The sequence below is a fragment of the Glycine soja genome, unplaced genomic scaffold (genome assembly GCF_004193775.1).
Source record: "Glycine soja cultivar W05 unplaced genomic scaffold, ASM419377v2 tig00005492_1_pilon, whole genome shotgun sequence".
In the NCBI taxonomy this organism is placed as follows: domain Eukaryota; kingdom Viridiplantae; phylum Streptophyta; class Magnoliopsida; order Fabales; family Fabaceae; genus Glycine; species Glycine soja.
In genome coordinates, this window is record NW_021143613.1 from 17,431 (window position 1) to 28,396 (window position 10,966).

Below are 10,966 nucleotides of genomic sequence, written 5' to 3' on the forward strand. Positions count from 1 at the left end.
CAACCAACAACCTAATAAAATAAGTTGTAAGATAGCTCTTATGCAAAGCTGTTAACTCAATCATTATCAGGGTTTCTTATGTAGCAATCGTTATGGTTTCAATTAAGGATATTAATTATTGAGATGCGAAGAAAAAGGTCGGAACTCAGTATTTCCTATGCCATGACTCTTTTGGTAACAATATTAAAATAGAAAAACATAAAAATTCACAATTTAATTAAATCAATTTTATTCAAATCACTTAAACAAATTCACATAGGTAAAAGAGTCACATTCACTTTACTATTACCAACTAAAATATATTAAAAATATCTCCGACTTAAAACAAGGTTGTCCAAAACTCCAAAGAATAAACTAAAGACTCAACATGTGAAACAAAATAATAAAAATTACATGTCTAGAACTTCATGCAATTAATACAGAACCTCATGTTCCAACGTCACATCCTATCAGAGCATTGTATTCCAACATCTTCTAGCATGAGATTTTCCATAGTCATCCACCTAATCATCTGCTCTCACGAACACAAAGTTCAGATCATCACAGGATCCAAACACAAATAACATAGATAAAGTGAGTTATCACATTTCTAACTAATAGAGAGAAACAAGACAACATAGATATACATATCATATAAATAAAATACAACTTACTTTAACACAATCCGTGTCATTCCATCACTTATCACGTAACATCAAATCTCAACACTACATGTGTCACACATTTTCACATCATTCACGTACTCAAGGATCAGGACACAATATCACTCAACCAATCAATATCAATCAATACACAAGTGTTATACAACAAATATACTAACACTCAATCCTATATGCAATGTGATACCCTAGCAGGGAAAAACCTCATTAGGTGCCCAGGAATACATGACAAGACAGACCACACACTCGTAAGTCAAGTCACTCTCACTAGGTAAAATCATAAGAAGACCAGTCAGAATGACTTTGTTTTGTGAGAACGTTCCAATCATATGGGATCAACATAGACTTCAAGGAGCATTCAAACCAAGTGTATTTACCCCCAAGGTCTACACTCGAAGAATTCGTTAGGGGCTCTCCCTCCTGATTCAAGTCCAACTCAAAAAATTATTTTAGCACACAGACTTTATCTATGAATTGTATAAAACACACGACTCATCAACCGTTCTCAAAATAATTTTAACTCGTCGAGCCTCAAAGTAGTTAAACTCGTCGGGTTCCCATAGTGGATTTCATCACAATACTTGTCTCACATTAACCCGTCGTCCTTAAAGGATCTTACAGTTGTGTGATTGTACGATTCATAACCCACAACTCAATGTTCACAACATCTCAATACACATGTGTGATCTCACAATTTAACACATACTCAACTTGTCACTTACACATAGTTCATCACACTTCCACAATCCCAAGACAACACGTTATCACGCCTCATGCATTATATACATGTCACACAATAATAATATTAATATGTTGTGTTCATATGATTAAACCCCTCAAACAATTTCACATAATCATATCAAAATCATATGTCAAAAACATGAAAACACCAAGAGCACTCAATTTTATCAACCAATTTGCATTAGGGCATCAATTGGTTCGTCAAAGACAACAATTTCATAATTGTAGTCGTACAGGAAGAATTATAATACAATAAACATCCCAAAATAAATCCCAATTTGATCCTCTAAGGATCCCTACACATGTTCATCTTGACTTCAATTGTGATAAAATCATATCTTACCTCTAAGTGGGCTCACGTGTGTAGTTCTAAAGCGATAGCAACATCTCTAACGGTTTCCTAAGATTCCTCAAACTTTTTTTTCTGGTTGCTCTGTTAGGATTTTCAAAGAGACAAGGAGAAGGGATTAGAGCCTCCATTTCATTGTCTCCGTGCGAGGGATATTTTTCTCACCACAAACATTATTTCACAGATTCCAACGATGCAAATCTGTGAAAACAAGCTCCTAATCTGGTGTTCAAATTTTACAAAGATCCAACTGTTAACAAGTTTATGATCATAGTTTTACTGGGACATATTTAGGTATTTGCAGGAAAAAGAAAGTTTCATGCGAGAGACATATTTAGGTATTCACAGATATTAGTTCACAAATCCCAACGGTGAGGTGTGAGAAAATAAGTTTCGAACATCGTATTCAAATTTTATGACAATCCAACGGTTAACAAGTCTGAAATCATAGTTTTATTGAAACAAGTTTTAGTGTATGCGTTAAAAAAGATAAGATTTTGGGTGAGAGAATAGGAAAAACAAATTTAAAAGAAAAAGAGAACTATCGTAAATATAAGAACTGACTATTTATAATTAGGGTACTATTAGACTATTATTTACTTTTTTTTATTTTATATAAAAAAATTTATTTGACTTCCTATCAAATGAATAAATAAAATATTTTTTTCTAAGAACATATATTTATTTTATTTACCTTAAAATTATTATTTTATTTAATAAAAATATTTCTTCTTAATTATTTAATTAGAAAAAATTCATTATTTTTTAAAACTCTAATTATTTTTAAATAATTTTTTTAATTTATTTGAGGGGAAAAAAAAGATGTTACGCAAGTTGCCATCCTAAACCGTAATAGCAATATTCAAATCAATGACGGAACACGATGTCTACGAAATTGGTCCTAGCAGTAATACCTTATCGATGAAAAGGTCTCTGAGCATTTAACAACGGCAATACGACATCAATCCTGGGATTTCCAAGTTCTTCAACACTTACATTGTTCCACCCAGTTTACCCTAACGAAGGTATAAGCCACTGGACTCACACCAATTATCCACAAGAATTGAGCCAGGGATTCACCATATATTTTAATTTTAGCCACCACATAATATTTGAAATTTCAGGGTCAACGATTTCATACATGATAATGTTTTACATTGCAGTCTCCATGCCTGCACAACATTTTTGTGTTATTACGCAATCTCAACCGGATCCATGTCTGCATTTGAAAAACATCAAATTGTCACCATATTCAAAAGTCAAAGTTTCAAGATTGCGTAATCTTGAAAATAGATTGTTTTGTGGTTATGTAGAATTTTCGAAGGCTGATTAACATCCCAAATCCTCTGGGCAATGTTTCAAGCTCCTTGCATCCTCTGAGTGACAAAATTTCCAAATTTTGGAGTTTGCATATAGAATGAGGAAGTCTCTTTATTTTGCAGTTATTGGCAACAGTGAGAGCTCGCAGATGTTCCAGTTTTGCAATTGAATTAGGTAGACTCTCAAATGACGAATCACTTAAATCTAAAACCCGTAAGTTTTTGTAACTTGTTTTCAATGTATCCAAAAGAGCTTCACTGCCAACACCCATTCCCACAATCGGAAATAATATAGTTCTCACATTTCTGGACTTGGGGAACAAAGCATGGCTAAGTGAATCATTCTCAACAACAGATAAATGCCTTACATGCTCAGGTATATTGCAAGTATGGGAGTTTACCACTAGGAAGCTCCTCTCTTGCAACATACACGGAAAGATCATGCACCAAATCATGTACTTTGAAATAGTAAAAGTGGCCAAAGTCCACAAAATCCTCCAGAAATGATCTTGAATGTAACTCTGCTATATATTCCCTAGCTTATGACTTCCAGAGGGAGATCGAAGTAATCCAAGTGATCCCCAAAGACTAACAAAATAAGAACCAGAAAGGCCAAAATCTTTAGGATAAAAAAGGGAAAAGTAAGCAAAACAGAGCCTCAAATAAGATGGCATTTGATCATAGCTGTTACGTCTTGGAATTCGAGGACCAAGACAAGCCTCCAGAGAGTGAGAGAGAGAGAACTAAGAGAGAACTTTTCTGCTATATTTTTCTGATATCCTTCGAAGCGTCATTTCTTACATATATATAGCTGCTATAAAGGAGACAAGTCCCGACAAGCAAAAACGGAAACGTAATCAGAAATATCCTAAAAGCAAATATCCTAACAGCAAATATGCCTTTATCCCCACTACCTACGCATCTTCTAGAAGACACAATGCTATCTTATGATTTGCGCTTTTCCTACGTAGGGTGCATGTATGCATGATGCATGATGCCAATTTCCTCGAGGTATGCTGGTTTCATGACCTTTCTCTTGGGCTTCTCTATTTGCAGCCCTGGTTGCACCTTTGGTTCTTTCTCCTTGAGTATGTCTTCTACTGTCCTTATCACTTCCCTAACAATAGCTCAACTTAAGGGCAGGTAAAATGTCATCTTTCTTTTGTTTTAAGTTCCATATCTCATGATCCCTTACAAATTCCCATCTTTCTAAATCAAAATTTAAATATAGGGAACTTCCTAAAGTTCGCACAGCTAACGGAAGCCCTCGGCATTTTTCCACAATTTCTTTTCCGATATCCACTAGATTTGGATTTTTTTTCTTCACCTTCCTTAAATTCCCATTTTACAAATAGAGATAAATAATGCTCCAGAGAAAGACTTTCTAAAACATATGAGGGAACAGTGTCCAGCATCGAAGCAGTTGAGTTACTTACTTCGTGTTGTCACTAAAACATTGCTTCCCCCTTCACCGACTTCCGACTTTTATTAAATCTTTCAACACTATCCATTTTGCACGATCATCACCCCATATATCATCCAATACTAGTAAATATTTCTGACCAGAAAGCTTGTGTCCAAGATGACTTTGTAACTGCTCAATATCTAAGCTGCTAATATTTTCTTGTTGAGCAAGAGTAATAGATGGAGCTGAGGCAGAAGCAGAATAAAATTAAATATGAATTTTCCATCGATATGATGTAAATTTTTATATATATATAACCTATTAAGCTTTCATAATTTTTCATAACTTTTAAAGCCTCTAAAATAATTAATTAAACTTCGAGATCACATTTTCTAATGTAAATTAAAAATCCCAATGATGGGTGTGTGCTGAATTAAGATTTTAACCTTGTGTTCAAATTTAACAATGATCCAATAATTAATAAATCTAAAATCATTATTTTTAAAACAAGCTTAAGTATATGCAAAAAAAAAAAAAATTTTGAAAAAAAAAAAAATTACAGAGACGAGGTGAAAGAGAGATCATACGTCTCTTATTACATATAAGATACTCTCGACTATTATTTATCCTATTTTTTTATTATATTATTTTATATAATAAAAAATTTATTTTAGTTTCTATCAAATGAATAAATAAAATATATTTTTTTAAAAAAAATATATATATATATATTATTTATCTAAAATTATTATTTTAGTTAATAAAATTATTTATTTACATATAAAAAATTTATTATTTTTTTAAAATTCTATTTATTTTAAATAAAATTTTTTTTAATTTATTTCATTAAAAATGGGATGTTAGATTGTGGCACTCAAATCCATCCAAAACATCTTCAGCATCTAGGCATACGTTTTGAATCTGCCTGAGCCATTCACGCAACCCATGCTTCTGCTCCTTCTTCTCCTCAGCATCCAACAGCACACCTTTCACAATTGACAAAGTGTCTTTGATGCCTTGCACATCCTCACACAGATCATATGCTCGAGAAGCTTCATCATAAACGTAAGATGCAAGCTTCCCTAACAGTGATTCAGCAATATCAAAGAGAAAATATTCGGCCATGCTCTTCAGGAAAGAGCTAAATCAGAGTTGGGATATAAGTTTGAGGTTGTGGTGACTGCATGCGCCTTCCGGTTCATATAGGATGGTCTCGAATCAGAAAGTCACTGTTCACCGACGCTGCATGAATACCACTATTCCAACATCCAACGTTTATAAACCTTCACACGGCAATAATTCATTTATGTTTATGTGAGGGAGAAAATCAAATAAAATTAAATATGAATAATATGTCAATCGATTTAAATTGAGAATCGAGATATTTTGTATTATATTTAAAGCTATTTTTTAATAATTAAAAATTATAATACCGATATCCTTGAAATGTCCAATCGTATAAAGTAGTAGAATCAATTATTTCTGAACTGATAAAAATATATTTTTTAATTAAGTATCTACGTTAAAACCCGTATTATGCAAATTTTTTAAGAGTTATGTATATTGGATGCGTGTCCCACAGTTCAAAACCCAAACACCGAAAGCAGGAGTAATCGTACTTCATAAATGTGTTCATATAACAAAGTCAACCATTAGATGTTGTGTAGGACATGGCAGAAAGCGAGTTGGGATAGCAGTTTGTGGTTATGGTGATTGTACCTCCGCTAGATAATGCATGTCCCATATAATGACAAGTCAATTTTTACTTCTTTTTTTTAAGTCGGTCAATTTTTACTTTAAGGCTTACATACACTAGGGAAATTCATGAGTGAACCAATGGTTCATGAAGTACTCAATTATATATATGTGATCTAGTCTTGTCTAGAAACATTGGACAATGTTAAATGGAGACCTCATATGCTAATATATAACTAAAAAGAGAAAGAAATAATAGAGGAATGTGATAGATGTAATAGATATTTGATGTGGCAATGAGAGGATGGGTCTCTAGGTTCAAATAAGTGATTTTTAACCTTAGACAACATTTGATATTATCCTTTTAATATTAGTTTTATTTTGTTTTTCCTAAAATATTAGATGATGATAAGTGTATGATTGGCATCCATTAGAGTTATTATATGATGTAAGGTTTGTTTACTACTGAGATATCAATGAAGAAAAATGAATTTATGTTTATGTCTTTTAGCTCTTTTAGTTGTTTTCTTAGGAGTAGTGATAGAGTAGAATCAACATTCTAACGGACAAGAAAAAAGAGATAGACACGTACCTAAAGACTTCCTCAAGGCTTCACAGTTCAGTTGTAAATATCATGTAATTATGCTGAATATTATCAAATTCTTTTCATGCAAGAAAATAATCTAAGCAATCAAATTTGAACTGAAACCTATATTTGTTAGCAGGGGTAGCAGATGGGAACTGCACAAAGCAGACTTCATCTCAAAGAATGTGAAAAGGAAAACAAAATCACTTTAATTAGAAGGATGCTCTTTTCAATTTTGACTTCCACTTCTGAATACAAATTCCTGAGCCTCTCAATATTCTCTTCAGAAATTTCCCAATAACCACACGTCCATTGGTTTCCAATAGTGTCTACACTAGCTTCCTGAAAAAGTTTGGATTTGTGTTAATGGGCTTGTTCAACATTTGCATATCATGAATGAAATTTGTGTTGGCTTCTTCATACACCCACTTGTCAACTTGGCCTAAAGTTGCACTACACCTCCACTGTATTTGTTCTCTTCTTAATCTCGTGAGCACCCTCATATCCACTAGACAACATGCCTCTTCATACCACTTTCGGTTCAACAGCATGGTTCTTGCATCAAATCTAACTGTCTGAGCAAGTGTACATACCTTAAAGAAATATTTTTCAAGAAGGTCAAAAGAAATCCATTATCTATCATACAAAGTCAATGTGATTGGAGGCTCTTTTCAAGTAAGGAAAAATATCAGACCAAACTTGAAAATAGGATACTCACTGCCACAATTTATACCTGAGCATTGGCTGTGGTTGTATCAGCAATGTATGGACTATGCTTCTTCCCATCTTTCCTTGGATTTTGAACCAGATTAGACGGGTCTGAGTCTAAATAATGGCTGACATCGGTGAGGGAAATTTCAGATGAATCAGGGTTTTGGAATGTGACATCCACTGTGCCATCTCAAAGACTTTACTTTTCTCAGTCATGCCAGCACCAGGGGCATGATAATCAAAATCCAAAAGACTTTCTGTTAAGATATGTGTCCTGGAGCTGATTCTCATCATTCCATGCAGAATTCTCCAAAGCCAGGTTAATGTTTGAGGAGTAGGATCGGAGGTGTTGGAGAAAACCCTTGTTTCTGCCTCTTGAACTTTAATTCCAAGGGCTTGAGCTTGTTCTAATGCATGCTTTCTTTTGCTCTGCTGGTTCATCTAATTCGTCAACCATCCTCACTGCTCTATCTAGAAGATTCATCTGAGTAATGAAAACTAATGAGCAATCAAAGCAATTAGCAACCAACAGCCTAATAAAATAAAATGTAAGATAGCTATTATGCAAAACTGTAAACTCGAATACTTAATCATTATCAGAGTTTCTGATGCAGCTATCGTTATGCTTTCAATGAAGGATATTAATTATTTAGAAGTGAAGAAGGCTGGAACTCAGAAGTATTTCCTATGCCATGATTCTTTTGTTAACAATATTAAAATATGACAACTGCAAGTTGCAATTCTAAACAATAATGGCAATATTTCAATCAATGATGGAAGACAAGGACTACTAAATTGGTCTTAGCTGCCATTGACAAAAAAAAAAAAAAAAAAAAACAGCGACAAGTAATACCTGATTGATGAAAAGGTCTCTAAACAATCCTGAGCAATTAAAAATGACAAGAATCCTAGGCCTTCCAAGCTCTTCAAGACTTGTATATTAAGTTTACCCTACCAAAGGAGACTTGAACCAGGGATTCAATCAGGTATTAAGTTTACCCTACCAAAAAAAAACAGCCACTGCTCTCACGCCAATCATCAACAAGACTTGAACCAGGGATTCAACATATGTTTTAATATTAGCCACAAAATAATATTTCAAACTTCAGGGTCGGCACTTCATAATTGATAAGGTTTTAAATTGCAATCTCCATGCCTGTGCAACATTTCAATGTTACTAATCGCGCAACCCCAACCGGATCCATGTTTGAGTTTGAAAAAGCAGTTTCCCTTCTTTTTTTTTCACCAAAAGAAACGCGTTTTATGTGAGCAATGGAGGACCAGTACTCACCAGATAGTGGCTGACATTTTCGACACAATTCAGGACAACCATCTATGTCCAAATCTTCTAGGGCACTGAGGCGATTCATGTCACTTGGGAAATACAACAGCCGAGGACAGTTAACAATATGGAGCATCTTAACATGAGTCATTGTTGTCAGCCACTCAGGAAGCATCTCAAGACTATGAAAATTTACAATAAACAATGTCTGTAAAGTGTTTTGTGGCTCCTTCAATCCATTGAGGCAATATCTGTTGCCTTGGAAAATGCTCAAGATGCAGCAATTTCATCCTCAATTTTTGGATAGGACTTTCACTGTTGAACGACAAATTTAGCCTCTCGCACCGTTTTACAAACAGAGACTCCAGCTTAGGGAGAATATGAAGAGGTAACGACTCTAGGCTCCCACATGATTGAACGATCAAAACTTCAAGAGAACTGACTTGTGCCACTTTGAACAAAAATTTCAAATTGTCACAATATTCAAAACTCAGAGTATGAAGATTTCTCAATCTTGCAAATTCATCCTCTGACAGAATAGATTGTTTTGTGGTTATATAAAATTTCGAAGGCTCATTAACATCCCTAATCCTTTAGGCAATGTTTGAAGCTCCATGCATCCTCTCAGTGACAAAACTTGCAAATTTTGGAGTTTGCATATCGAATGAGGAAGTCTTTTTATTTTGCAGTTATTTGCAAGATTGAGAGCTCGCAAGTGCTCCAATTTAGCAATTGAATTGGGTAGAGTCTCAAAAGAGGAATCACTTAAATGTAAAACCCTTAAGTATTTGTATCTTGCTATCCATGTATCCATAAGAGCTTCCACTGTCAAGACCCACTCCGAACATGGGAAAATATATAGTTCTTACACTTCTGGACTTGGGGAATAAAGCATGGCTTAGTGAATCATTTTCAACAACCGATAAATGCCTTACTTGCTTGGGTATATTGCGAGTACGGGAGTCTACCACTAGAAACTCCTCTTTGGCAACATATGACGCAAGATCATGTACCAAATCATGTACTTTGAAATAGTAAACATGGCCAAAGTCCACAAAATCCTCGAGAAATGATCTTGAATGTAACTCGGCTATATATTGTCTTGCAATATTCTCCACCTTTTGACTTCCAGAGGGAGATCGAAGTAATCCAAATGATCCCCAAAGACTCACAAAATGAGAACCAATGTGGCCAAAATCCTTGGGAAAGAGGGAAAAATAAGCAAAACACTGCCTCAAATAAGATGGCATTTGATCATAGCTCAACTTAAGGGCAGGTAAAATGTCATCTTTCTTTTGGTTTAAGTTCCAGATCTCATGGTCTCTTACAAATTCCCATCTTTCTAAATCAAAATTCAAGAACAGAGAACTTCCTAAAGTTCGAACAGCTAGTGGAACCCCTTGGCATTTTTTCACCATTTCTTTTCCTATATCCACTAGATTTGGGTATTTTTTTTCTTCACCTTCCTTGAATGCCCATTTAACAAACAGAGACAAACAATTCTCCACAGACAGACCTTCTAAAAACATAAGAGGGTACAGTGGTCCCACCATTGAAGCAATTGAGTCACTCCGTGTTGTCACTAAAATTTTGCTTCCCACTGCACCAACTTTTATTAAATCATTTAATTCTATCCATTTTGCACGATCATCATTCCATATGTCATCCAAGACCAGTAAATACGTCAGACCAGAAAGCTTGTGTCTAAGCTGACTTTGTAGCTGCTCAATATCTAAGTTGTTAATGCTTTCATGGTGAGCAAGAGCAATTGATGGAGCTGAGGTAGAAGCTGAAGCACAGTTGATGATTTTAATAATTATCTGCCTAATGTCAAAGTCATCAGAGACACACACCCACATCTTTAATTGGAAAAGTTCATCAATCCTCTTATCATTGAACACCAACTTTGCAAGTGTAGTCTTCCCCATGCCTCCAAGACCCACTATGGGAATAACACACACACTTTTATCTCCATCACCATCCCCATGAGGGTGAGGTTGCATCAAAAGCTTGATAATTTCTTCCCTATCATTATCCCTTCCAATCACTCCTGAAGCATCAATATGTGAATAAGTCATTTCTCTTCTTTGCACAAGTCTGTGGTCAACAGAAATCCTCTCTAGACCAAACTTGTTCCCATCAGCTGCTATCTTATCCAATCTACACCTAACATGTTTGATTTGACGAGCCATGCTAAGACGGAAAACAAGAGAATTGGA

At 34.7% G+C, this 10,966-nt stretch overlaps 2 pseudogenes; both read right to left on the reverse strand.

Annotated features, from left to right (window-relative positions):
- Positions 1–3,016: 3,016 nt before the first annotated feature.
- Positions 3,017–5,598, reverse strand: LOC114404185 (annotated as a pseudogene).
- Positions 5,599–7,097: 1,499 nt separating this feature from the next.
- LOC114404188 lies at positions 7,098–10,960 on the reverse strand (annotated as a pseudogene).
- Between the last annotated feature and the right edge of the window lie 6 nt (positions 10,961–10,966).